The following is a 15,053-nucleotide window of genomic DNA, read 5'->3' as shown; positions in this document are numbered from 1 at the left end:
ACCCGATTTGGGAATGCAGCGAGACTTGGAGGAGGGGTGACGGGGGTGGGGGGTGGTGTGTAGAGCCCCGAGCAGGGTTTGGTTGATGGAGGTTTTCTGCGGGACCTCATGGGCTGGGTTCACTCCAAAGATGCCCCAGGGACGGAGCCCGTGTGGGCGTCTGTGCTGCGCCGGGACCCCATTCGTCGCAGGTGAGTAGGGGAGAAGCAGATGGGGTGCACTTGTCCCCTGCGTTTCCTGCCAGGCCAGGCCGTCCTGAGCCGTCGTCGTGCTGCTGTTTCTGACACGGCTGCCCGTGGAGGCCTTGGCTCAGCTGCTGGGCTAGAAGGGGCCCGAGGAAGACTTCTACCCGATGTGGTCTCCAGATTTGGGTCCTGAGGTTTAATTTGAATAAATGAGCCGGAATGACTGTGTGGGAGAGAACGGTGTGGCTCACCTTACTTTTGATAACGAGAAGCGACAAAGGCCAGGGAGAGGCCCTTCCCGTAATGACGAGTAAGAACCTTGTTTGCATCTGACAGAGAAAAATACGATTTTGGCCCAAGCCTCGATTTATCATTCCCCTCCATTGTTAATGTTTTCATATGTGTTAGTCTTCTCCCAAAATGTAAGACTTTTTTTTTTCCCCGTTTAGAAAAGGGATTGAATCATAACGTGAGACCTTATAAATTTCAAATGTCACTTCTCTTACCATGAGTGATGGAATTCCTGCCATTTAGATACAAGATTATCCCGCTTCTATTTGTGAATAAAATCAGCTCTACACTGGAAGTGAGGCTGGCTTTTCATTTTTCACCTGAGGTTTGCTGTCTGATGGGACGGCTGACATTCCTTTTGGGCCAGGGTTGCGTGTGTGCGTGCGTGTGCGTGTGTGCAGCGTGGGTCCCTCCCGGTACACGCGTTCACCGCCCTCTGCAGGCCGCCGCGAGCCGCAGGGCCCTGACGTGAGCAGTGTGGAGGGGTGCCGGCTACCAGCACTGGGGGACTCGGGGAGATCTGTCATTCCCTGAGATGAGGCGAGCTCCTCTGGGGGGCTGTTGGGCGTATTCGGGTGCCCCCGCTGCTTTGTGTGGACAGGTGTGAGGGCCTGAGGGGACGGAGCAGCAGGCGGAAAGACGGACCGGGTGTCGGCGTCCTGAGGAGCCGGAAGCTTCTGTTGCTGCGCTTGCTCTCATACAACCTGGGCTCGCCCCGTCCTCTCTGCTCTCTCCTGACGACTCAAGGGCCGTCTTCCTGGAGCACCTTCTCATCACGTCACTGCCCTGCTTGAGAGCCACTGAGAACTCGTGCTTGGCCTTGATAAGTGCGGCCCTGTCAGCCTGGCCTTCGCCGGTTCCCTGCAGCTTAGGAAGTTCGGGGCTGTCTATCGCATGACGCTAAATCCACGTGCCAAGGGAGACGGCAGGCAGTCCGAGTCGCTGGGCCACGGCTGTGCAGCGGCCCTCCTGCTCTCCTCGGCAGCAGCAGCGGGGCTTCCCGTGTCAGGGGGCAGTGACGGCTAGCGTGTCCGAGTGGCTCTTAGCTTCACAGCAGAGTGGATGTCACACCCTGCACACTCACACACCCCTTGCCTGGGGTCAGAGAGCCTGTGTTGGGACCCACATGTGAGCTCTGAAGCCTGTGGTTTTCTGCTCTGCTTTATAACCGTGTCCAGCTGAAATCAGTGGAAATGACTTCCATTTTGCTGGCTACGTTCTAGAGGGCAAAAGCCACATCTGCTCATTTTTCTGGAGACGTGACTGTGTGTTCGGCTCACCTTGCAGCCTCAGTCTGAGACTCTGTGTTTTGCATTTGGCCATCCTGCTGTGTACAGGGGCTGTGCAGTCACCAACCTGTTGTCCCTGCAGGATGCGTATCCTGGTGGCCAGGGGTGCGCGGAGAGGACTGCCGATGGACGGCAGAGTTCTAGGGGTTCTGGGGGAGGGGAGGCTCTGGTCCCAGGAGGATGACAGGCTAGGCCCAGGAAGAAGCTGCTCCCTCCCAGCATATGCCTGGAGGCATTGGGTGATGTTGAGCAAGAATCGTCTAAAATGCAAAGCTGGACTCCTTACCAAGGGGAGGGGAGTCCTGCGGACACGAGGAGTGGTGACCCCACCAGTAGACGCTAGTAAGTGTGGAGGGAATGACTGCAGTCATGCCTAAAAGTTAAGGTTTTATTGTCCTGGCCAGGGGTAGAAATAAGATAAAGCCGGGCCTGCATAGGGAAATCCTGGTGCTACTCAGAAACAAAAATAAAACGGTTCTCCCGTCAGGGCTTTCCAGCTTCGTGTCTCGGGGCTGCGTTACAGTCTTCAAAAATCCCGAGGAACTCAAAGAGCTTTGACTCACGTGGGTGAATTCTGTCGGTATTTACTCTGTTAGAAACTCAAACAGAGATCATTTAAAAATATTTAGTAATTTATCTTAAAATAACAGTGATAAATCCCTGTGTTATTATAAGTAACATATCTTGGTAATAAATTAGTATTTTTGAAACGTAACTATTTCGTGAGAAGGAGGGCACTGTGTTCCCCTGCGTTAAGACCCTGTAGGTCTGACTCCGTAGAAGACACCCGAATTCTCTCGTGTGCTTCTGCATTCAGTCCGTGGAGATATGTTGGTTTTGATGGGAGTGTGTGAAAACAGTCTGGCCTCTCCCAGGCAGGGCGTTGGGAGAGGGAGGGGAATTTTCACAGCGCTCTCCCGACGACCTGGATGTCTGCTCGCTAACACTAGACCACAGCTTAGCACGGTGGCTTCCTGAAGGTCGCCTGCCGTGTGACAGTTGAAGCCATGTCGGCCACCGTTTGTTCCCAGTGACGTTGAAGTCCACTGGCCTGTCTTGCACTTTGAGCGGGTGTTTTGCCCTCACGTGGTTCTGTAGCATCGACGCTGGCCATCTGGGGAATACTGGGTGACTGGGGTGTGTGGAGCTTCCAGATGCTGACGCACCTCATCATACAGGATCACGTCTCGTAGCCTTACCACCGTCTTGTCAGAGGAAGCTGGTGAGCCCAGAGTGGCAGGCGAAAGTTCTTCAAAATTCAGAGTTTGGCTTAAAAGCTCAGATATTATTGGCAACACATACTGCCGATTGTTTTCCTTGAAATGACAGTCTTTGTTCATTTTTGAGAAAGTGCCAAATACCCAAGTTTGAATGACCGGTTTGCCTGTGAGTCATTTCTTCTAGTGAAAATGATGTTTCTTGAAAAATGTTATCTGATTCAGCTCACAGCTCCAACAATTGACCAGGGGCATTTTTAGAAGAAATCACTGTTGTTTGGTACACATCTCAAGGGCTCTCTGTGTTCTTCCCACTTTGCCACACAGAATATTGAAAAGATGTTTACTTGAGGGTCGGGATCTGATGCAATATTAATCATAAAATTAGGAACCTCATCAAGGACATCCTTAAGCGAAACTGCCTTTTATTTATCTTCGCCACTGTGAGTGCGAGGCGCTAAGAATGCGGCTTGGTGGTACTGCCTCGACTCATGCCAACGTGTCCGCGCTTTACTCACCTTTCGCGCCAGCCGTGCAGGCGGCAACACGTGACAAAGGTAAATAATGTTGCTATTATTAGGAATGTGGTTTTGATCTCCGAGACCGCTTGAAAGGGTCTCCTGGACGGCAGCAGTGGGCCGACTGCCCCGGAGAACTGCCGCCCTGGGGGCTGCTCTCTCGGCACAGGCCTGTGGTTTTCCCACAGAAAAGCCCCCCGAAGACGGGCTCACGACGGAGAAAGCACGAGACAGAAGAAGTGTGCGCCAGGACTGGACATTAACAGGCATTGTGATTAGCAGTGATCTACCCCAGGGACTCGACATCCTACAGCAGTGATGTGAACGGAGCCCAAACAAGTAATTAACACGAAGAATAAGACTCTGAAAGAAGAGCTCGCAGGTTTTTGAAAAGAGCCCAACAGAACTTCTAGCAAACAAACTTATGGTCGTTGAAATTTACCGTTCTTTAGACCCAGCAGAAGAGAGGATTAAAGCAGAAGGAGAAAATTACTGGGTGGGCAGCACTGAGGGAGGGCACGGATTTGGAAGAGAGGTTAGGGCAGAATGAGCAACAGGCCCGGGATGGGAAAACATGCTGTGCGAGCCCCCGTGCACACACAGGTGGTGGCCAGAACTTTCCAGCACCTGTGAGAGACATGGGCTCTTGTGGTCCCTAAACAAACAAGTCTCAAGAAAGTGGCATTAAAATATCACACCTGGAGAAACCAGAGTGAAGCCGCTACATATCGGAGGTCAGAGAAAATGTCATAGGAACGGCCAGCGACAGACAGATGAGTCGTTCGGGCCGACGGTTGGATGGGAAATAGGCCGCAGCAGGAAAAGCAGAGGCCAGAATGAGATGGGTTGCGTTTGGTGTTCTGGAGAAGGATAACTGTCAGGCCAGATTGGATTTACAAACAGGATCCAGCTATACACTACTTAGAAGACACTCACCTAAAACATAAGATTACAAAACGGCGTGAAGGAAGGGGTTGGGAGCAACAGATCAACACTAACCGAAATAAGAGTTAGGCAGCAGTGTGGCTCTTATGCATTATTAGATGAAATGGATTTTGAGGCAGAAAGCATTATTTGGGATAAAGAGCATCACTGCCGAGGGACAAGTGGATAAATTTACCAGGACGAAGACACAGTCCTGAACGTCTGCTATGACAGCACGCCTGTGTGTGGACAGAAGTGTATCTCTTGGGCGCCTGGGTGGCTCAGTTGGTTAAGCGACTGCCTTCGGCTCAGGTCATGATCCTGGAGTCCCGGGATCGAGTCCCGCATCGGGCTCCCTGCTCGGCGGGGAGTCTGCTTCTCCCTCTGACCCTCCTCCCTCTCGTGCTCTCTGTCTCTCATTCTCTCTGTCTCAAATAAATAAAATCTTTAAAAAAAAAAAAAAGAAGTGTATCTCTTGAGTGTGTAGGAGGCAGGCGGGGAAGAGAAGAGGCAAAAGTTAGGCGGAAGTTCCTGAAGATGCTGTCAGTGCGAGACGCTGTTCTAGGTTCTTTGCGTTAACTGTTGGTGTTAATCTCAGTTTCCCTGCAACATGTCTGTCAGGCATTTCCCGCTGTGGGGCTAGGAAGTTGCAGACTTGGGATTCAGACCCGCACAGTCTGGCCCCAGCTTTCCTGCCTCTCAGTAATTAGCGGGTCAGGCAGACAAGAACTTGCAAGATCGCGACATATTTGTGCCGCGGCTTCATAAGATTGAGCTACTGGCCATATCTGGAACCCCACGCCCGGCACACACAGCGTGTTCCCTTTCTTCCAGTGTGCGTGGGACATTCCAGAAATGGCCGAGCCGGCGGTCCTCACGAAGCGGTGCAGGCCAGGGTCGGCACTCTCTCCGGGCTGCGGCCGTGACACGCAGACTCACCCAGATTCCTTGGGGAAGGGGGCGGTTGGCTTTGGCAGCTCTGAGAAAGGCCCGTAATTTGGCCCTCCCCAGGTGTCAGGCCTGCTCACTCATTTCTGATGGATGGTGTCCTCGCACTCGGTGTTTGTTTAGGGGACGCTCTTTCTATGGAGGGGCCTTGGTGCCGGGAGAAAAGCAGCAGCTGCATTTCCAGGTGAAATAGTCTCATGGCGGAGACTCGGTTCGCACTGTGGTGCCCTCGCGCTCCTGCTGGCTCCGTGAGCAATGAAGGGAGGCCGTTGGCACGGCCCTCAGCGGCGGCAGGTGGGGCTAGCGAGGGGCCATCTGCGGCCCAAACTAGAGCCTCAGCTGGGTGGCGGTGGGATGGGCAGAGAGAGAGCGCCGGGCAGACTGGGCAGGCCTCGTCCACTGTGGTGCCGCTGTGAGTACCCGTGGTGGGGTGGGCGCGGTGGGGGTACCTACTGCCTCCTTAGGGTTGCTGGGGAGGGTCTGGGTGTGGCAGCGAGGGGGCGGGGATCAGGGTACTGAATGGCCAGCAGTGCATGGCCAGTCCTGCCCGGGGAAGAATCTTACCAGGACCTCGTGAACCTTGAGTGTGTAGGAGGCAGGCGGGGAAGAGAAGAGGCAAAAGGACCTCGTGAACCTCACCCACGTGACCCTGCTAATTATTCTGATGGGATGGTTTTGTCTTAACAGAGGGATGTGGTTATGAGAGGAGTCTTTATTTTGTGGTGAAATGGGCCGTGTGGATCTGCCCGGCGGGCCGTGCGGTGGGGGGTTCCACAGCGAGGGGGTGGCCTGGGCTGTCTGGGCACAGACGGTATGGGGGGGAACGGGGGCGGGACCTTAAGTGTGGAAGCCATGGCTGTGTGCTTCCGTTCTGTTTTCTAGGCTGCAGGGGTGCGTATCCTCCGTGCTGGGGAGGGTTCTTCTTGGACTTTCCCGGTCTCCGCACGACACCAGCAGCCCCAGCGCCAGGGCTGCCGGCGAGCTTGTGCTTGCTGAATTACGGCTTCCCCCTTTGCCTCTCCTGCAGTCATACTATTACTCTCGGATTCATTACTTAACAGGACAGCCTCTTTGAGGAGAAAAGGGCCGTTGCTTTTATAATTAGTCTTCTACACTTCCTTTCCTTGGGGAAGCATTGCTCAGTTCAGAGAACTGGTCGGTGGCCTGGGAGTGAGGGGGGCGTTGGGGAAGGGGACTGTGTTATCCTAGAACTTGTCAGACAGAAGGCTGGAAATATGGTGGCGTGGCGCCGCGCATAGAGGATGTCCGGGCCTCTGCCAGCCCCGTCCTGGGGGGCCGCAGGGCCTGCTGTCCCTCAGGTGTCACTGCTGCACGTCGGCCTTTGAAGATAAGGCCAGTGAGGAGAGAAGGGACAGACGTATCACAGGAAACCAGAGCGGGTGCAGGGAGCCCTTGGAGCGGTTTCTGCTCCAGGAAGGAGAGGGGCCCCCAGCAGCTTGGAAGGCGGCCCAGGATCCTTAGAAATGAGCGTGGGCGGCCAGAGGCCTGGGGGCGTTGTTCTTCCCCAGCTCAGTGGAAACAGAAGAAGCGAGGGGCCGGTCTGTTGCTTGGGAAGGTGGCTGAGAGGCAGCTCGCTCACTTGGCCCCGATTTGGCTGTCTTCACCTGGAAGGAGCAGCCAAGCCGTCGTGGGGAGGGAGGGAAAGCCAGGCCTTGTGCCCAGCCCCGTGGATGGAAGAATGAAGAAGGAGGCACCTAGTCCGTGCAGATGTGTTCCTGTCTCAAACACGAGATGAATCATGCTGTGTGTGGAAGGATCTTTAGAGAAGGGATTTTAGAGCCTCGTCGATAAAATTGAGAATTCTTGGCAACGTTTAGAAAGGTTTATTAAACAGATAAGAGTGTGTTGGTTACTGGGCTGCAGCAGAAGATTCATTAAGAATGAGTCATTGAGCAGCCAACACTTTAAAAATGAAAATTAAAAAAAATTCAGTTCACAGTAGCATTGAAAAACGTAAAATCCATGTCATTGCATGAATGAATAGTTCATTCCTTTTAATTACCAAGTAGTATTTCACTATGAATATATCACAGCTTGTTTCTCCGTCCATCTTTTTGGTGGAAGCCAAAGCTGTTTCTGGCCTTTGGTTGCTATGAGTAGACTTTTTGTGGACATTCATGTGCATGTCTTCTTGTTGACGTAACCTCCATTTTCTCTCGCTCGGTGCCTAGGTGTAGCCTCGCAGGGTCATGCTGTGGGAGTGTATTTCGTTTCTGTGGAAAACAGCCCGGCATTTCCCTCAAATGGGCTGTACCATTTTACACACCCAGCAGCAACGTGTGCGAGGCAGGGCTGCACCAGCACTCCCCTCCTCGACGTGTCTCTGCCGGACGGCCGTCTTCTGTTAGAGAGTGAGGGGCTGGGAGAATGTTTTCCCCAAGTTTGTGGTGTGGCACTCCATTGTTAGAAAACTGTGTCTTCTCATAAGTGGAAAATTTTAATTTCTATGAAATCTAATTTATCTAAAAAAAAAAAATCTAACTTAAAATTTAAGATCCAATTTAAGTAAAAATCCTTCACCTACCCCCAGTGTGCCAGGGAATTCTCCTTTGCTTTTCTTCTAGAAGCTTTATAATTTTTGTTTTGACTTTTAACTTGACTTAATTTTTCTGTATGGTGTGAGGAAGGCAGAGTGGTTCATTTTTAAAATACAGGTTTCCTAGTTAACATAGCTAGCATCATTTGTCAAAAACAGTTTTTTTTTTTTTTTTTTCTTCCAGTGGATTGCTTTGGTCCCTTTTCTGAAAATCAAATGGTTATATAAATGTGTATCTATTTCTGGACATTCTGTTCTGTTCCATTGATCTATTACTGCATCTTTATGCCAGTACATACTGTCTTAATTACTGTAGCTTTTCTCAGAGTCCAGTAGAGAGAGTCCTCCAACTTTGTTCTTTTTAAAATAAATTTTCACGAGTATTTTTGGTCCTTCACATTTTTAAAAAAGATTTTATTTATTTATTTGAGAGAGAGAGAGAGATAGAGAGCACGAGCAGGGAGGAGAGGAAGAAGCAGGCTCCCCGCTGAGCAGGGAGCCCGACTTGGGGCTGCATCCCAGGACCCTGGGATCATGACCTGAGCCAAAGGCAGACGCTTAACCAACTGAGCCACCCAGGTGCCCCAGTCCTTTACATTTGTATATAAAGTTTATCGTTGGCCATTTTCTACCAGAAAAGCCTTAGAAAAAGTAATAGGAGCTGGGGTTTGAATGGGATTGTGTTGAATCTATATGTCAGTTTTCCCAGAATTAATAGCATTAACAATACTGAGTTTTTAGACATTTTTAAATTTATCCTCACAAACATTTTGTAGTTTTCAGTGTATGGGTTTTGTTCAGATGTTAAATTTATTTCTAAATAGTTTGGGTTTTTTGTTGCTATTTTAAATGGTATAGCTTTGTAGATTTTGTTTTTCAAATTTTACTGCTGATACATACAAATATAATTGATTTTGTAAACCGACATCTTTCTCTATCTAGTATTGTTGCGTAACAAATTGCTCCAAATTCCCAACTTAAAGGAACTATTTTATTATGCTCACAGATTCTTTCAGTCAGGATTTCAGTCAGGAAATGGCATGTATTGCTTATCCGTGTACCACATTGTCTGGAGCCTCAGGTGGGGAGACTTGAAGGTGGGTACAAGGTGATGCTTAGGGGCTGGAACCGTCTGAAGTCTCACCCATATATATGTGAGCTCCTGGTACCTGGGCTCAGGCAGGGCAGAGGTCGGGGTGCTCTGAGACTAGGACAGTGACTGCCATCTCATGGCCTCTCCCTGTGACTCTGCAGCCTCACAGCATGGTGGCCTTAGGATAGTCAGACTTCTTACATAATAGTGCGAGGCTCCCAGTAAGATTTCCAGCCAACAGCATGTAAGGTGCATTTTTCATGACAGCCTCTGAAATCACACAGTATCACTTCTCCTGTACTCTTGGTTGAAGCAGTCACAAGTCTTCCCAGATTCAGAGAGAGGGAAATTGGACTCCCATCTCTTGATACAGGAGTGCAATGTCTCATAATTAAAGAGCACGCAGGATTGGAGATAGTGTTGTGGCCACTTTTGGAAAATGTAATGTGCCTCACCTTTCTGGTGATCTTACTAAATTCACTGAGTAGCTCAGGAGCTTTTCAGTAGATGCCTTAGGAATTATACACAATCATGTCATCTATAAATAAAGAGACCCTTACCCCTTTCTATACACTTGCATGGCCTTTATTTCCTTTTCTTGACTTACTGCATTGTCAAGATCCTCATGTGCTGAGAGCAGACATTTTTACCTTCCCGGGGAGGGTGAAGCATTCAGGCTCTCAACATGAAGTACGGTAGTAGCTGTTGGCTTTTTGTAGATGCCCTTTTCCAGGGTGGTTGCTGACAGTACAAATTCCACAGTCGAGAGGTCTATGTTTTTAATAAGCACCCTGGTTTATTTTGATAGGTCTTTACATTTGAGGAATACTGGTATATAATGGAATAAGAGGTTGAGGATTGAATTCTTAAGACCTGGTGGAAGAAGACCAGGACGTCACATTGTAGTTTGCTTTGCTGAGTCTTTTAAAAAAATTAGGAATTGATATTTTTGTCAAATGCCTTTTCTGTTGATATGATCATGTGATTTTTCTTACTTATTCTGTTAATGTAGTGAAGGGCCTTAATGAACTTTGATTGTTAGGTTGACCTGCATTTCTGGGGAACTCTACTCTGTCATGAGATATTAGCCTTTTTCTCTACTTCTAGATTTTCTTTGGTAGTATGTATTTAAAGATTTTCACCTCTCTGTTCCTGAGGAATATTGTGTTCTACTTTCTTTTCTTCTAAAGTCTTTTTCTTTCTTAACCTTAGGGAAATGATGGCCTATAATTTCTGGAAGGGTTTGTGTAAGATTATTATTCTTCCTTAAATATTTGATAGAGTTCAACAGGGAAGCCATCTTGCCCTGGGACTTTCTTTGTGGGAAAGTTTTAACTGTAAATTCAATTTTTGCTGTAAGTAGGGCTCCAGATTTTCTACTTCTTCTCTTGACAGTTTTTTTTTAAAGCTTTAAGAAAAGCTTTGTCAGTTTTTTTTTTTTAAAGCTTTTAAAAAAAGATTTTATTTATTTATTTGAGAGAGAGTGAGAGCACAAGTAGGCAGAGCGGCAGGCAGAGGGAGAGGGAGAAGCAGGCTCCCCACTGAACAGGAAGCCCAACTTGGGGCTTGATCCCAGGACTCCAGGATCATGACCTGAGCGGAAGGCAGATGCTTAACTGACTAAGCCACCCAGGTGCCACTCTTGTCAGTTTCAATAATTTGTGTCTTTTAAAGAATTTCATCATTTTAAAGAAGTTGTCTAATTTACTGGCATATTGTTGTTCATAATACCCTTTAATTCTTTTAATGTCTGTAGGAACTATAGTGATGTCTTTCCTTCCTAACATTGGTAATTACATTTTCTGGTATTTGTTCTGAGATCTGTCACGTGGTCTGTCTTGGTGAATATCTTATGTGTCCTTGGAAAGAATGTATGTTTTGCTTTGTTGGGGGAGGTTTCCATAAATGTTAGTCGGGTCAGGTTGGTTGATAGTGTTAGTCCAGTCTTCTCTGCTTTTACTGATTTTCTGTCTCCTTTTTCTCAGCTACTGAGTGAGGACTTTTGAAATTTCCAATTATAATGGTTGGATTTGTCTCTTAGTTTTGTCAGGTCTTGCTTCACATCATCTGAATCTCATTTATTAGGTACACATAGGATTAGCTTTTAGGTTTTCTTGATGAATTTAGATGTTATTTTTATTTATTGTTACGAAATATTCCTCATTATTGCTGGTCATGTTCCCTGTTCTGGAGTCCAGTTCATTAGATATTAATATAGCCATTCCACCTTCCCTTGGCTTAGTCTTGGTGCATCTTTTTTTCTACCCCTTTGCTTCTAATCTGTGGGTATTTTCTTGTGTAATGTGCGTTTCTTGTAGAAAGCTTAGAGTTGGATTTTGCTTTGTTTTTTTAAGTATGTTTCGTTCATACACATTCATAGGTTTCCGGTGTAATTATTTGTGTGGCTGGGGCTTCTTAGGCTGCCACCTTGGTATTTATTTTCTATTCATTTTATCTTTTCTTATTTCCACTTTTTCTCCCCTATGTTCTTTTGGATGAATTGAGTGATTTTAAAAATTAATGGACTTTATTTTTTAGAGCAGTTTTGGGTGTATAGAAATACTCAGCAGAAAATGTGGTTTCTTTGTACTCCCTCACCACATCCCGACAGACACAGCTCCTCTTACTAACATCTTGCATTACTGTGGTGCATTTGGTGCAGCTGATGAGCCAGTGTTGATCTGTTCCTACTGCCCAGAGTCCAGAGTTGACACGAGGGTTCTCTCTTGGTGTTGCACGTTCTCGGGCTTTGGACCAATGTATGTCTACTGTTACAGTCACACAGGGAGGTTTCAGTGCCTTAAAAATCCCCTGTGCTCCACCCACCCATCCTGTCTTCCCCTCAGACCCTTGACAACCCCTGGTAGTGACCGAAAACAGGCATTTAGCATCGACCCCATTGTCGGAGTGGCTGACAGTAGGAGCACTGGGTGCTGCATCAGGGCTGGGCGGGAATCCCCGTCTTCACTGCTATCCCGTGACCTGTGTCACCGTGGAAGGTGGGCACTGGGAGGGAGGGTCCGGGTTCTTTAGGTATAGCGACTCATTTAACAGCCCCTCCCCGTGCCTTGTGAAGCGGACATTCCTGTCTCACAGATGAGAAGACAGGAGATCAGAGAAAGGAAGCTTGCACTACGAAAGTGAGGAGTTGGCTTGATACATTGTTACAGCACTCCTCCACCTGAGTGTGGTCCCTGAGAAACATGCCGTGGAGCTCTGTCCTTGTCCTTGTCCTTCCCCCTCTTCTCTGAGGCTGTAATGAAGACATTGAGGGTGTAAGTATAACCAGCGCCTCTAAGCTTGGAGGGACAGCTAATGTGATAGATGACATAATCACGATTCAGAATGAGTTCAGCTGCCTGGAATGCCACCCGAGGACCAATCAAGTGAACAAGCTAATAGGAATAAATGAAAAGCCCTATGTTCAAGTTCAAAAACCCAACCAGTAATATAGCTCGTTGAAAGCAGTTTGGATAATTTGGGCCACCTGCGTCTTCGGTGGGAGGCTCTCCTCATCATTTGGTGTAGATTAGGGCATCGGTCTGGCAGCTGACTTCCCTGCATCCTCTTTGCTCTGCTGTTACTCTGCACCTTGCGGCAGAGTCTTCTCCAAATGCAGATCTTGTAAGTGTGGTGGCTCCCCATCTCCATGTCAGTACCTTCATTCCATGGCTCTGCTCTGGTCCTACCCTTCCCTCCCAGATGGTCTCCCAGCCTCAGAACGGTCTTCTCCCGCCGTACCCCAGCCTCCTCACTGCCCCTCCAACTGTCCTGGCCTTCATTTCCCTCCCCCCGCCCCAGGAGGTGCCCTGCTCTGGGCTGCTGCCAGGGCTCTTCTGCACGCTGCTCCCTTCTTTCTGCATCTCTGCTCAGGCTTCACATCCTTAGCCTGGTCTCCAGATGGGGCTCCCCGTTCTGTGCTGTGCTAACAGGCGGGGCTCCCCACATCACAGTTGGCCCTTCTCATGCACTTGCGTGGCCTGCGTGATGAACATTTGCTTAACTGGTGGTCTCTCTGTGAACAGAAGGGCCCTGTTGGTTTTTCTCCCTGACTCTGTTGGGGTACCCAAAGACCAGCCCAAGGTTCAGTGCCTCCCAGGAATCAGTATATGGTTGTATTCAAGGCCGTCATTCCTTCCAGTACCAGCCTGCAAAGCAGAACCAGCCAAGTGGGGAGGCCCGGAGACAGCAGGGGTAAGGCACCTCACGTCTTGTCCCGGTGGAGGCACACGGGACACACATCATGTCCCCAGCAGTGAGTCATGACAGCAGGTGTGAAATGTCCACCTGGGAGCTCGTTAGAGACTCTGTGCCTGGGTTGTATGGAGAGCTCGTCACCTCGACACCCTCTGCCTGGCACTTTCCAAAATTCCAGACTCCCAGAAGGAGTGCAGTTCAGCATAAGCTACACTGTTGGTTGAGGTCCAGTGAAGCATCCTTGTTTGTTCGGGAATGACGGGAACGCTCCTGAACTCTCGGGTCTCTGGCACCAGCCGAGGGAGGGCCGGCCTTGCACACGAGCCTGTCTGAGGACAGCAGTCCCAGGCCTGCGCTTCTGTGTGCCGTCTCTGCCAGGACTCAGCATGTCGTGTGGCCCATGGGAGGATGCAGAAGTGGTTCTTGGGGAGATGAAGCAGCTCACAGTCTGACCCTGTTCTGGACGCTGCATTATTTGCAGTAGCCGGGGTGACGTCCAGACGGGTGACACGGACTGCAGCTGCCACAGCAGGTGCTTGCCCTCTGACCTCTGCACTGCCGGGGCCCCTGTGGGGCACTTTGTCCAGGGCTGTGTCTGGGTCCTGGGGGCACCTGCAAGAGATGACGGACACAGAGGTCTTTCAGGCCATTGTTTGTGAAAGGAAATTGCTGAGCTGTTCCAGAGGCAGGTCCTGCAGGGCACAGAGAGGGGCTCCTGTGGTTTCAGCATAGGAAAGAAGCCGTGTTCCAGGGAGAGAGGCCAGGCGGCGGGTCTCTGGTCGGGGGGGAGCTGTGGGCCTTCCAGCCCCTTGTCACAGGTGCTCCCGGAGCTGCATGCTGTGGCAGGTGGGGTCTGTGGGGCCTTCCAGCTCAGCCCCTGTGAATTTAATTTTCAGCTCGTCTCTGCCAGGGTCCTTCAGAAAATGTTATTCTCCTTTTCTCCCGAAGAGCACAGAGAGTGCTACTTGTTTTTGCCGAAGTGTGAGGTGGGATGGCAACAGATGTAAGGCAGGCCGTGGGCGCGTGCTTCGGTTTTCTGTGAATACAGACTTTACCTTGGGTAAAACATTCCCCAAAAGGTCAGTGTATCACTGTATTCCTCAGACCTTTCTTCCTCTGACTTGTAAGTTTCTTTTTTTTTTTTTTAGATTTTTTTAAAATTTATTTACTTGAGAGAGAGAACGAGATAGAGAGCATGAGAGGGGGGAGGGTCAGAGAGAGAGGCAGACTCCCCGCTGAGCAGGGAGCCCGATGCGGGACTCGATCCCGGGACTCCAGGATCATGACCTGAGCCGAAGGCAGTCGCTTAACCAACTGAGCCACCCAGGCGCCCGACTTGTAAGTTTCGAAGAGCATATTCTTTCTTAAAGATGTAAAATCAAATCTCAATTAGAAAGGATATGAATGTTTACTTTTTGTGAAGGTGGTGATGTTATTACTGTTAGTATTTCCATAAGTGTGTAGGTTTCTGTGCCCATTCACAGCTTCGTGTAGCAGGTGTTTTCTGTGCCAGGTGTGCGTGCAGGTGCGTGTTTGGATGGGGTGCTGGGGGTGATGGCCCAGAGGTACATCTGGTGACCTGGGCTTGGGTGGGCAGAACCTGTGAGAGGTGCTGTGCTGGCAGGATCTTGCCGGGCCACAGGTACCCGCCCCCCCGGAGGGCCTGAGTACCCCGTGTCTCCCAGAGGGGCTGTTGCTGGGGCCACAGGATGTTCTTTTCCCCTCACACCTTCTCATTCAGCCGTCTGGTCTGGAAGGTCCTGGTGTGCCCTTCAAAGGCTTTCTGGCCACTGAGCAGGGCCACCCACAGCCTGGGCTCCCTCAGCCGACCGCT

At 49.7% G+C, this 15,053-nt stretch overlaps 1 protein-coding gene across 5 annotated transcripts in view; it reads left to right on the top strand.

Moving 5' to 3' along the window:
• The window catches only part of TBC1D22A (TBC1 domain family member 22A), a 322,639-nt gene that overhangs the window by 175,368 nt on the left and 132,218 nt on the right, over positions 1-15,053 (top strand). The window lies entirely within an intron of this gene.

Source organism: Mirounga angustirostris, unplaced genomic scaffold (assembly GCF_029215605.1).
Source record: "Mirounga angustirostris isolate CCGP_5_RB_7025 unplaced genomic scaffold, mMirAng1.0.hap1 SCAF_5, whole genome shotgun sequence".
Taxonomy (NCBI): Eukaryota; Metazoa; Chordata; class Mammalia; order Carnivora; family Phocidae; genus Mirounga; species Mirounga angustirostris.
The sequence above is the reverse complement of the archived record's forward strand: the minus strand, read 5'-3'. Positions and strand labels throughout refer to the sequence as shown.